This window comes from Chiloscyllium plagiosum, chromosome 16 (assembly GCF_004010195.1).
Source record: "Chiloscyllium plagiosum isolate BGI_BamShark_2017 chromosome 16, ASM401019v2, whole genome shotgun sequence".
Classification (NCBI taxonomy): Eukaryota; Metazoa; Chordata; class Chondrichthyes; order Orectolobiformes; family Hemiscylliidae; genus Chiloscyllium; species Chiloscyllium plagiosum.
In genome coordinates this window covers 15781704-15796113 of record NC_057725.1, presented here as the reverse complement: position 1 = coordinate 15796113, position 14410 = coordinate 15781704, and positions in this window count along the sequence as shown.

Sequence of the window (14410 nt, the reverse complement as noted above, 5' to 3'; positions counted from 1 at the left end):
ACTGCACATCTTTGGTTTGTGAGAGGAAACCAGAGTGCCTAAGAAAGCCCACACAGGCACAGGGTGAATGCTCAAAATCCACACAGACAGTCGCCCGAGGCTAGAATCGAGCGCGGGTCCCTGGTGCTGTGAGGCAGCAGTGCTGAACACTGTGCTGCCCCTTTGGATGAAGACCAAAGGCTGCCAAGACAAGTGCAGTACAACTGTTTTTTCAATTGTTTATTTCCATTTGTATTTATAATGCATACTGATACCTCGATTCCTTTTACTTGAACATTTAATTATCCACAAACTCTATTATCAACATGACTTTGCGTGGGAGTTGGGCATTTGTTTCACGAAATCAGCAGAAATGGATTTAATTAATTTTTTAAACAGATTTAGAATCCTTGATCTAGCAGGATGATGCATTATCTTGATACCAAGGATACGGTTGCATTTAATGCACTTGCAAATGTGATATTTAGCTGTGGAGTCCAGCTGAAAGCATTCTTTGCAAGATTTTCTCATCTTTCAATTGCAAAACATGGGTTTTATTTGTAATGCACAGAATTTGAATAAATAATCAGGAAGAATAAAAATTGAAAGGTGAAATCTCAGTGACAGACAGAGGTTTCACACACAGGGCAAGTTCAACACTGGGGCAGTGATTACAACTTTTAATCAACATTAAACTAGCAATGTAAACCTAGTCAGTGTGTTATGTTTTAAGCACCTTTGTAAAGTGCTCATGGAGTCTTCTTTTGAAATGACCTTGCTTCAATTTGAATTGGGCAGTCAGACTACCCCCACAGCTGTCTAAATATTTAACTTGTGAATTACTGGGAGATGATTTCATGTATGTTTTTATCCAAATGGATGGAGAGTTCTTTCCAAAACTGGGCAGTTAAAATTCAAAGCCAGTAGGTGTCCATCTGGTAGACCACAGCTACCAGTTCCAGAAAAGCCTCAGAATGGTTTTGAAGTCTAAATGCACCTTAGAAATAAAAAGTGATATAGATTACTTGTCTATTGTCCACTGGGATGCCCCAATCACTATTGCAGATGATCATGACTGAATTGTGCTTGTTATGCTTTCAATCATTATGCTTCAAAGCACCTTCTTAAATAATAAAGGAGCTAATAATTTCTGTGGAAAGATAGAGAGATATGTTTAGTGGCTAGTTATTTTTTTCGCTTTTCATGTAACCATTCTCTTCCACCATTATACAATACATAGTTTTCAATATGCAATGCACATTGACATGGACATTACGACTAAAACAAATGTGGGGTTACATTGGCATCATCGAACTTAACACATTGCTAGTAATCTAATTTCATTTCTTCTTGCTTCAGAGAACTAATGAAGAACAGGTTGTGTTGAACCAAATGCATCTATCCACCATGTTGATTACACATCTCTGTTGTTCCTGTCTGGCAGTCAGTGATAAATTTAGCTTGTAAAGTGGTTGAGCTGATTTAACAGTCAAGGTCAAGATAGAATAATCTTGTTTATCTTTATTGTATCATGGGATGTGAGTATTACTGGCAAAGACCTTGGTTGCTGGCTCAAAAAACTGCATTGTGGCCAGTATCCTGTCACCAAGTCACCCTTTATTTACTTGTGCACAGTACACTGGCTGTGGCCAGCCAGCTCAGAGTCAATCCCTGAAAGTGAGGAGATTCTCATCTGCTGTTTACCTCTGTTGCCCAAGGCTCCTTGATTGGCCCGGGTTAACAAACCCAATAAGGATCTCATAGTCAATAAGATGCAACTGGTTTCAATCACTATACTGCGCATCCCTAATTACCCTTGAACCAATTGGCTCTCTCGGCCATTTCAGAGGGCAGATAAGACTCAACCACATTGTTATAGGTCTGGAGTCACATGTAAACTAGATCAGGTTAGAATGGCAAATTTCCTTCCCTCAAAGGCATTAATGAAGCATTAATAATACGGATATAGGAAGAGCAGTAGACTACTCAGCCCATTGAGCTTGCCCTGCCATCCTATACAATAATGGCTGATTAAATACTTCAATACCTTTTGCTCATCCCATGGCCATTACGCTGTACACCATTGCTGGCAGTTTCTTGGCAGAATTAGCAAGATAACTTTAAAATTCCAAATTTATACATTGAATTTGTGTTCCAATATGGGATTTGAACAATTCCCCCAAACTGGCATCTTAGTGTAGTAATATTGCCGCTATGTCACCACCTCCTCCAGTGTAATGATGGAATATTAAAAGGGAAGACGGTCATGTGGCAGGAAAATGATGAAAGCTATCAGCAGGGCCAGAGACACTGAGCAGTTGTTCAAAAATGAGCTGATCACAGCACAAGGATGGACTTGTGAAGAATACAGCATGTTGAGCTGTTCTTGATGCATGTTTTAATGAACTCATTACCATAGTGAATAGGAGACTGCCTTAAGATATCATCGATATGGGAGGGCATCAACACAAGGGATTATCAGTAAGAATAAGACACACACGCAAATTGGAGGCATTCATTTGACGTAGATTGGGAACTGGTTGGAAGTATGGAATTGTTGGGCGTGATGAAACAAATGGGAGTTCTCAGTGATCCATAGCGATGTTTCAGTTTTTCATCAGGTAGGACAGCAAATCATGCATCAATGTTTCCAGAAGGCTTTAAGCATAGTCACTTGTGTAAATGGAAGTAGGACATTACACAGGAATTAGATGAATGAGCAGAACAAAAGCATTTGGCTTTCAATCTAGTTGAGTGTCGGATCATTCATTTTACATCCAAAAAAGACAATTAAAGTAGCTTCTTAATGGTGAGAGAATAAGAGGTGTGGAAACAAAGGGATTTGGCAATCAGATTTACAGTTCTTTAGCAACCAGGGTCCTCCAGTATAAGAAAATCAAAAATATGAATAATATGAATAATACACTACATTTATCTCAATGGGTTTGAAATTCTAACTGGAAGACGGTATGCACCAGTTGTACTTGCTTAGTTTTGGTCAAGAGTCCATCATTCATTTTGGGAGCCATGGCATGGGAAGGATATATTGACTTTGAAATGGGTAGAGTTCATAAGACTAAGATCAGGTGTTAATTAAGACAATAATTATTGAAATTTGTCTTGAGTTGCCTGCAGTTCAGATGATTGATCAGTGATTCAATTGAGGTGAGTCAAGTGAACAAAATTTGAAAGGGTAAATGGGTTGGCACAGTGGGTCAGTGGTTAGCGCTGCTGCCTCACATTGCCACTGAGCTGGGTTTGATTCCTGCCTTGGCCCACTGTCTGTGTGGAGTTTGTACATTCTCCCCGTGCCTTTCCTCCAGGAGCTGTTGTTACCTGCATTAGCCAAGGGTACATATAGAGTAGGGCGGTGGGTTACTCTATGGAGGGTTGATATGGACTTATTGGGCCTGTTTCCACACTTTAGGAAATCTAATATATATGTATAAACCATTTCTTCTCATGGGAGAATGTAGAACTGGGATCATAAAATTGAGATGAAACTATTTAATTGTGAAACCAGCAAAACATGTATAAATGTCAAAAGTTATTGACCGACCAAAGATTGTGGAAAATAATTCAATTGAAATTTTCCAAACCAAGATTAATCAATGGATTATGCATCAAATGTGAGAAATGAAGTTGAGAAATAGATCGGTCACGATCTTGTTGGATGTTACAACTGGACTGAGGGACTGAATGATCCACTTCTGGTCACATGGTAATGGTTTTGGTTGAAATCACAGGCTGATGGAGAATTGATGACCATATTTTCATTTCCATTCCTTTAAAAGACAATTTCAGCCCTTTTGTTCTTCTGTGCTATATGAGCTACTCATATAGAATAAGCCTGAATTTGATGGGAAAATGTTTTGTCTTTTAGCTGATATGCTATGGAACTAGTAAGGCCTATAATGCTATTTTGAAGATCAGTGTATTGTATACACTTTAATAAAACAGCAAAAATAATATTGGCTTGGACATTGGCTTGGACATAGTGGGCGGCACGGTGGCACAGTGGTTAGCACTGCTGCCTCGCAGCGCCAGAGACCCGGGTTCAATTCCCGACTCAGGCGACTGACTGTGTGGAGTTTGCACGTTCTCCCCGTGTCTGCGTGGGTTTCCTCCGGGGGCTCCGGTTTCCTCCCACAGTCACAAAGATGTGCAAGTCAGGTGAATTGGCCATGCTAAATTGCCCGTAGTGTTAGGTAAAGGGGTAAATGTAGGGGTATGGGTGGGTTACGCTTCGGCGGGTCGGTGTGGACTTGTTGGGCCGAAGGGCCTGTTTCCACACTGTAAGTAATCTAATCTAATCTAATCTAATGTAAGTAATCTAATCTAATTCCAAGGAGTGGCAATCGCAGTCAGATTGTTTTTAAACTTGTACTCATTTCCACATTTTTAGGGTCATGTCTGTCGTGCTGGAAAAGCACAGCCAGTCAGGCAGCATCCAAGGAGCAGGAGAATCGATGTTTTGGGCATAAGCCCTTCATCAGGAATCCTTTCCACATTTCTATCCAGACACTCAGATCCTGGCTCTGTCTGAAATGCAGAGGGCAGCTGAAATTGACACAGATCCCCCACATTGCAGAATAGTTGAGTGAAGTTAAACAACAGCTCCTTTTATAGCAGTCAGTATGCTTTGTTCTGTGATTTAAACATCCAACAGTACTGCCAGCCCATTGACAGCTCATGTGAAAAGATAAGTATGGAAAGTAAGTGTGAGGTTAACATAGCTGCTAACATGTTAGAGAGCCAGGTAAGTAGGATGCCAGATAAGGTGCCAAGTAAATATTGTGTCAGGATAGGATGCAATGAGGGTTGGGTGCCTAGATGCCAGGTAAATAAGAAATGGAGTGTTTAGGGTGGGTCTGGGGGTAGGGATATGTTAGGGTCAGCATTGCAAAATATGGGGTGGCTGGGGGAAACACATACCAGGGTTAATGGGAAAGAGGAATTTTGGGACTTGGCGCTGTTGGGGCCGTGATGTCAAGGCTTGTTGGCAAAAATGGGTGAGTGAGGAGTATTTTGGAGCTGGGGAGGAGTGTGGGCATTGTGACCAGGGGTTTCAGGCTGGCAGTGGGAGTGGTGTTTGGATCCTGGGATGAGGGAAGGGTTTGGTGTTGTCAGGGATTCTGGTCAAGGCAGGTGTAGCTGGGAATGCCTGTGGTCAATTGGAGTGGAAGAAGGGACCCAGGGTTTTAGAAGCTTAATAGTTACCGAATGGTTGAACTAGTTTATTGCAGTGATTGTAACAAGGTCAGCCACATGGACCTCATCGAACATGAGTTCCCAGATTGGGGCTGTAGTCCACTCTAATCAGGGAGTCCTGGCTGACAAATACAGACGGAATATCAAACTTTTTTTCTCACTGTGTCTGAGGAAGCTGGATCAGTGTCAAGCACTCAGCACATGTAAATAAAGGGTGACTTGGTGACAGAGTACCGGCCTCTATGGAGTTATTTCAGCTTTCATTGCCTTTTCTCTCCATAGATGCTGCCAGATCTGCTGGAGTTTCTCCAGCATTCTCTGTGTTAGTTTATAATCTCCATAGGCTAAGTAAGGAAAATATGAAGATCTCCCATTTTGAACAGTGGAAGTGTATATTAGACATTTCTGCATAACACAGTCAAATCTTTCTTTGTATCCATTTAAAATGTATTCATTATCAATTTGAAAGGACGAGAAACTTATAATGTCAGCATGGACGGGGAGCTCATTTTGCAATCATGGCAAAATTTTAATGAGAATCAATTAAAAGGATGGAACATTTAAAAGTGAACAGGATTTGCAATGAAAATGAGTAAAGACTAGGAAGGAAATAACACAAATCAATCAAAATCAAAACTGGTTAGGAATCAAACTCTACAAAGCTAATGGGCTGGAATGTGATTAAGGAAAAGATTGCAGTGGATAATATCAAAATCCCAATTGGATTCACATTTGCTGTATCATTGATTGAAAGGTAAAGTGAGGCAGGATAGTTCAATGCAATAAGAGATATACAATATGTTGTATAGTTTTGACAAGGTAAATATCAAAATTTCTACCAAACAAATTACACACTGAGATTTCTCTGGGCAATAGGAGGATAAATGATGTGATTTGATATTAATAGTTTCCAATGGTTACTGCCAAGTTACCCTAGTTTGGCTTGTTGATGTGACTTTAACCATAGTTTATCAGGACTCAGCATTGATGGATTAAGCGTTCCTCAGGCATGGAGTAAGATATCGCTAGACATTCAATAAAGAGTCACATGACAAGTTACTGGGCAGGATATGTGCTTATGGTGTTGTTGTGATATATTAACAAGGATAAAAGATTATCTAATTAACAGTTGGCATAAATGTTTCACTTTCTGGACAGCAAACTGAACCTTTCAAGTTGCTTCCAAGGGGAGGCAAATTCTCATGGTATTATCACTGGACTGTTAATCCAGAGTTGAAAAGTGTGGTGCTGGAAAAGCGCAGCAGGCCAGACAGCATCTGAGGAGCAGGAGAATCGATGTTTCGAGCATAAGCCCTTCTTCAGGAATGAGGCTGGTGTGCCAAGCGGGCTGAGATAAAAGGTGTGTTGGGTGGGGGGGTGGAATTTGGAGGAGGGGCGCTGGGAATACAATAGATGGAAGGAGGTGAGGGTGAGGATGATAGGCCGGAGGGGGTGGGGCCTAGCCAGCCATGCCCTCATCCCTTGAACAAATTTAAAAACTGTAATTGTTGGAGTGCTATAGGGGCTAGTGCTGAGGCCTCAATTATTTCCAATCCAAATGTGGAATCTTCCTGAAGAATGATGAGAAAGTTGGGAGAATCATGTGAGATGGTCAATGAGTAGTTTCCCAAATTGAATGGAGTAGAATGTAATTGAAAAGTGCCACTGTGCAGGGCATGAGGAGAAGGCAAGGGATTGGCGTTAAGTCACTCTGAAAGCCAATGTAATGGTCTGTATGGCTACCTTCAGCATAATAAAATTTCTGAGATTGTGTAATGTTGGAAAATGTAAAGTTGTCCACTTTGGTGGAAGAAAAGAAAGGAACAATGTTATTCAAATTGTTACTTTCATTTAAACATCGAATCCCTACAGTGAGGAAACAGGCCCTTCAGCCCAGCAAGTCCACACTGACCCTTCAAAGAGTATCCCACCCAGACCCATGCCCCAACCCTATTACTCTCCATTTATCTCTGACTGATGCACCTAACCTATACACCCGTGAACACTGTGGGCAATTTAGCATGGTGAATTCACCTAACCTGCACATCTTTAGATTGTAGGAGGAAACCAGAGCAAACCCACAAAGACACTGGGAGAACATGCAAACTCCACACAGGCAGTTGCTTGACGCTGGAATCGAACCCAGGTACCTGCGCTGTGAGGCAGCAGTGCTAACCACTGAGCCACCATGCCACCCCCTTGTGCAATATTCCATGGGATTTGGTAAGATGGATGCTGAGAGGATAACTCCTCCTGGTGGGAATATCCAGAAATAGGAGGCATACCTTAAAGCAAGGACATTCCCACCTCCCCGACCCCCTCCCCCCGCACCACACACACACAAACACACACACACCATTCAAGACTAAGATGTGGTGGAATCTTAATTCTCATTGTGTTCTGAATCTTGGAAAACCATTATCTTCAAGAACTGCAGAGGCTGGGTCATTGAGGTGAAATAGAGTTTTGAACTATAAAGGAGTTAAAATTTATGGCATGAAAGTGTGTGGAAACTGAGATCAAATCAGCATGACCTTATTGAATGGCAGAGTAAGCTACAAGCGATTTGGCTTACTTGTACTCTTGTTCTTCATGTTCAGCAAACAAAGAGTCCTGTGGGTATAATTACCAACTGCATCAAATGATAAGAGAAAAGCTCATTACAGGAAGAAAAACCCATGACAACAGAACTGGCCTTAGGTAGTTCTTCAGATTTTCTATCAATCTGTTCATCAGTAACTTCACCCCAGCCAATGTTAGATTAGCATTCTACAACCCCACTGATAGGAAGATGGTATTTCATGTCTGTATCATTTATTTTCATACTTTCCTTACTGTTTCATTTCTCCACTCTTAATGGGGTTTGGCTGTCAAAACTGGAGAATTGTGCAACACAGAGGGATGCCATTTGGCCCCTTATTCTTCCCGCTGTTCTCTAAAAGGCTACTTTAATGGTCTTTTCCTAAAATCTTACAAACCTCTCTTTTTCAGGTCTTTATTATGGAACTTGCACCTGGATCTGTTCTCACTAACATCTCAGGCAGTACATTCTAAGTCATAATAACTCACTAAATTTAAAAAGAAAACTCTTTATTTCCCTTTTGGCTTGTTTTTGTCAGTTAAAGCTGTCTGCTTAGGTTAATGAGCAGTCTTTCAATAGGAAACAGTTTCACCCTATCAGCTGTGTCACATAATCTTGATCACGTCCATGAAATCTTCTCTTGTCCTTATCTAATCTAAGGGGAACAATCACAGTTTCTCTAGTTTCTCCACATTAGCTGAAACCCTTCACTGCTTAAGACACTATAGTAAAGAGAACAAGACATTAGCATCCTTCCTAAAGTGTGGTGCCCAGAGTTGTACACAGTACTCCAGCTGAGGTCTAAATAGTGATTTATCATGAATTACCATAGCATCCTTGTTTTTGCATAATGTGCATCTACTTATAAAGCCAGGAATGGCTTGTAACTTTTTGAAATCACCTTCCACGTCATCTTCGATGATTTATGAATAGAAAACATCTTCATGTTTCTTCAGTGCATTTAAAGTTTTTACATTTGTTTTTTATTGGCTCATTTATTTGCTTCCAATCTGCGTCAATTTTCTGCATTAAAGTTAACCGCGAAGATGCCAGCCATCTGCTCCCTCCCTCTGTTACTGTCATAGAGTCATAGAGATGTACAGCATGGAAACAGACCCTTCAGTCCAACCCATCCTCCTTGCTATTTGCTGTATTTGCAAATTTCATCTCATCAGAAACTTGGAAATCGTGCTTCACATCCCTCAGTCCAGTTCATGAATATATATCAAAACCAGCGGTGGTCGCAAGTTGCATATTCCTTGGGGGTGCCATTCTACAGAAAATCATACAGTCATAGAGATGTACAGCATGGAAACAGACCCTTCAGTCCAACTCAATCATGCTGACCAGATATTCTAAATCAACCTAATCCCATTTACCAGTATTTGGCCCATATCCCTCCAAACCCTTTCCTATTCATATACCCATCCAGATGCCTTTTAAATATCTTCATTGAATTGTAAAAACAGCAGCTTATTAATTGCATACAAAATGGACAAGATATTGAGGGGCACAAATGAGGTGGGCAGTCTCATAGAAACATATAAAACTTAACAAGACTTGACTGACTAAATGTAGGATGAATGTTCCAAATGAGTGAGGAGTCCAGAACAAGAAGTCACATCCTAAGGATATGATGTAGGACATTTAGGACTGAAATAATATACATTTCTTCACACAAAAACACAGAATGCTAGCACACTGGTGCAGCAGGTAGTCAGGAAGGCTAATAGAATGTTGACCCTTATTTCAAGGGGACTGGAGTATAAGAGTAGGGAAGCCTTACTGCCACTATACAAGGCACTGGTGAAACTACATCTGACATGCTATGAACAGTTTTGTTCCCCTTACTTAGGGAAAGATATAATTTTATTGGAGGCTTTTCAGAGAAGGTTCAATAGGATGATCCCTGGTATCGAGCGACTGTCTTATGAGCAAAGATTAAACAGATTAAATTATTCATTGGACTTTAGAAGTATGAGCAGTGATCTTATTGAAACGTATCAGATATTTAAGTAGTTTTACAGGGTAAGTGCTGATAGGGTGTTTCCCCTCGTGGAAGTGTCGAGGACCGGGGGAATTATTTCAGAATAAAGGGATGCCAATTTAAATCTGAGATGAGGAGGAACTTCTTCTCTCAGAGGGTTCTGAATCTTTGGGACTCTTTGACACAGGAAGCAGGGGCAAAATTAGAGTGGTACCGGAAAAGCACGGCAGGTCCGAGGAGCAGGAAAATCGAAGTTTCAAGCAGAAGCCTTTCATAAGGAATCCTGCCCGAAACATTGATTTTCCTGCTCCTCAGATGCTGCCTGACCTGCTGTGCTTTTCCAGCACCACTCTAATCTTGACTCTGATCTCCAGCACTTGCAGTACCCACTTTCGCCATGGCTGCAGGGGGGAGGGGACAGAGTCCTTGTGTGTACTTAATACCAAGACAGATAAATTCCTGATCATTAGAGGAATCAAGGGTTATGGAGAAAGAACAGGAAAGTGGATGTGAGGAGTGTTGGATCAGCTATGATTCTATTGAATGGTGGAGCAGGCTTGAAGGGCTGAATAGCCTGTTCATGTTCTTATTTCTTATGGTCATAAAATGGGGAGCCTGTGGAATTCTCTGCTACAGAAAGTGGTTGAAGCCAAAATGTTGAATATGTTCATGAAGGAGTTAGAGCTGCTTCTTAGATCGAAGGGGATCAAATGGTATGGGAAGAAATTGGGGACAGGGTACTGAGCTGAAAATGTGTTGCTGTAAAAGCGCAGCAGGTCAGGCAGCATCCAGGGAACAGGAGAATCGACGTTTCAGGCATAAGCCCTTCTTCAGGATTCCTGAGGAAGGGCTTATGCCCGAAACATCGATTCCCCTGTTCCCTGGATGCTGCCTGACCTGCTGCGCTTTTCCAGCAACACATTTTCAGCTCTGATCTCCAGCATCTGCAGACCTCACTTTCTCCTACAGGGTACTGAGTTGAATGCTCAGCTCTGACTAGATTGGATCAGGTTCAACGGGCCGAATGGCCTACTCCTCCTCCTATTTTCCAGCTTTCTAAATTTCTAACTCAGCCTCCCTGAATAATCTGGGACATACCACTCATGTGAATGTGTAGGTATTGATCATAAGTAAATCAGTAAAATAGAACAGTGGGGGTTGTTGGAAGACTGTTTCACTTACAGTATTGAAGAACAGTGATTGTGGAATCCATAAATGACTCTCAAAAAGCATATCTCAAAATTATTAAATAAGGATTGTTGAATGGGACAAAGTCAATGGCTTTCACAGTGCTTGGATAAACACACTGAACTCAATGACTTTATCCATGCTGTGAACATTTTATATTTTCTTGTTCCTGTGAATGCAGTCCATGATACCAGCACAGAAATGTATGCGTTAAATCACATTGAATTAGCTTATTTCAATCATATTTCAAAGTTCATGTTCTTTCAGCCCCTGCTACTGATTGGCACAAGAATACTTCAAAGGGTTACTTGATGGATCATAATTAGCTCTATTAGAGAGCTCAAGCCTTCAAAATCTTTCAGACGTTCAAACAACGAAGGTCGAATGGAACTCACGCTGTTAAGTGGGGCAAGAAAATTGCTCCCATCATAGGAAATTGGTGTGAGATTGTCTCCAACATCATGTTTAACCTCATGGTAATGCTTATGTTATCTCCCATAACATAAGAAACTGGGTGTGGCTATCATGGGTATTGAAAATCCAACAGACATTTATTACAGCCAGCTATTATATACGAACATTACCATTTCTCAGGTATATAAATATCTAGGACAATATCAAGCTATTAGTTTTACAACAGAGCAGAGTGCTCTTAGTGTAGTGTCATTTTTCAAGTGCTCTGAGGTTAGATAGAGTATCAGACCTTTGTACACCCATTTTACATGCTGTGATACAGTGATGATATCATGAGCATTTCCCTCAAGCTCATACAGACTGTGAGGCATAGCACAACAGCAATGACCACTTTGTCTACCACAGTCCAAGACTAGCTCCTCCACATCATACTTATATTTGGAGCTCTTTGACGTTTTCAAGTGCATTCTGGGGATTATTTTTTTATTCATTCATGAGATGATGGTGTCACTGGCTAGGCCAGCATTTATTGCCCATCCCTAATTGCCCAGAGGGTGTTAGGAATCAATCATATTGCTGTGGGTCTAGAGTCACATGTAGGCCAGACTAAGGAAGGGTGGCAGTTTCTTTGCCTAAAGGACATTAGTGAGCCAGATGTTTTTTTTTCCCTGACAATTGACAATGGATTCAATGTCATTATTAAATGATTAATTCCAGATTTTTATTGATTTTAAATTCCACCATCTGCCATGGCGAGATTCAAATCTGGGTCCTCAGAACATTAGCTGGGTGGCTGGATTAACAGTCCAGCGATAATACCATTAGGCCATCACCTCCCCATTGATGTCTGCATCAATGGCATGATTAGAATTTATTGTCCATTCCTAATTGCCCTGCAAAAGTGGTGGTGAGCAACCCTTCTTAAATCACTAACCATGGGTTTTCAATGCAACAAGACATTGTTAGATATTTTCCGAGGACGGTTAAGAATCAATAACCTCATTGTGGATCTGATATAACATGTCAGTTAGATTAAGTTAGAATGGGATATTTCTTTGAAGAGAGAAATTAAGCTAATACTTTGAGTCCAGTGTGGTTCTTCTTCAGTGTGAAGAACGCATATTGGACTTAAAATGTTAATGCTGTTTCTCTCTCCATAGATACTGCCATACCCGACTAATTTTCTCCAGGTCTTTCTGTTTTAATTTCAGATTTTCAGTATCCACAGTATTTCACTTTCATTAGTCACTTTCCTTCCCGTGGATGATCAGCCATGATCATAATAAATGGTGGTGTGGCTTGAAGGGCCGAATGGCCTACTCCTGCACCTATTGCCTATTGAAACATGAGAAAAATGTTCGTTATATACAGCTGTGACAATACTATATCTTTAAGGGGCATACTTTGTTTTTTTTAATGGAGAAAGGTTGAGACAGAGGTGATGAGCAATTTACTCAAAGCCGTTGAATTTCTTGAGGCCTTTTTTTAAGAAATTGGAACAATAGAAGCAGCCTGAATGGGTGGGATCAAGCCTCCACAGAACCAGGATTTTTAGTTTTAACTTTTAGCAGTTACTGGGAGTCTTGAAGCTAAATGTGGAAGCTTTTATTCCTTTTTCTGCTACACCTAAAAGCTGGGGTTCTCTTCCTGCTGCTAGAATTCCATGTGAGACAAATTATTTTACTGAATTTGCCTTTGCCCATGGTGTGTTTATGGAATGTTAGTATTTTGGAACAGTTAGCTAGTAGTAGTAGTTAATATATATAATTTTGTGAAGCATTTTTATGGAGCTACAGTTAAGCCAATTTTTTTTTATTTTTATTTAGTTTGCACTTTAACTCTTGGGGGCGGCACAGTGGTTAACACTGCTGCTTCACAGTGCCAAGGACCCGGGTTCGGTTCCAGTCATGGGCGACTGACTGTATGGAGTTTGCACATTCTCCCTGTGTCTGCGTGGGCTTCCTCCCACAATCTAAAGATGTGCAGGTCAGGTGAATTGGCTATGCTAAGTTGCCCATAGTGTTAGATGCATTACTCAGGGGTAAATTTGGGGAGGGTCAGTGTGGACTTGTTGGGCTGAAGGGCCTGTTTCCATAATGTAGGGAATCTAATCTAGTGTAAAAAATAAGGTGTGTTTTGCTTAAAGTTGAGTAGTTTGACCAATTAAATTGCACCTGGAAAGCAATGCTTCACACTTACCTTTGGAATAAGAAAAAGTTAGAGTCTAGACTGTCTTCATAATTTATTTTGCGGGGAGTTAGTCTGGTCCATAACACAGCAAATGATTGAGACTGGGAATGTGCAGTCTGAGAATGTGTTGGAAACAGGTTCAATTGCCGTAATCAAGATGCAATTGGATTAGTATCTGAAAAGAAAGGATGCACAGAGCCACAGAAACAAGGTGGGCAAATGGAACTCAATGAATTGCTCATTTGCAAAGTCAGTGCAGACAGGTAGGGCTGAATAAGGCTCCTTCCTGTATTGCAGTGATGGGATTTAATCTGCCATTAGTGAAACAAATGACTTTTACAAAGATTTTCTGATACTAGCTTTTCAATAGAGGTTTAATTGATTAAAATTTTAAATTACACCTCAGTTATGGTGAGTTTTGAACTCTTGTCTCTCATTTGGTGGCCCAGGTTTCTAGATTACCTGGTCCAGTAACATAACCATGATTTTACCATGGCTCTTTAAAAAGTGACAATGCACAACCTGTAAAGCCCACTTCATCTATGTTCCTGTCAAAACTGGATATGCCGTTGTTAAGGAAAAGGTCAATAGGGGAGGAAAATACCATTGAATCTCATTTAAATGATTGCTACCCTCTTCTCCTACTAAAGCCCCTAAGGCATTTGTAACAGAGACAGAGATTCAGTTTCACAGATCTCCACCCAATCATCCCTGAGCTTGGCTTCGGGGAATAAGCATTCTCCAAATACAAGTTATGGGAAAGATGGTCTGACTTTAATCTATAATTCAGAAAAATCATGTTTAATGCCAATTACACAGCTTGAAACATAAAAACGTCAAGACCATTAGAAGATGATGCC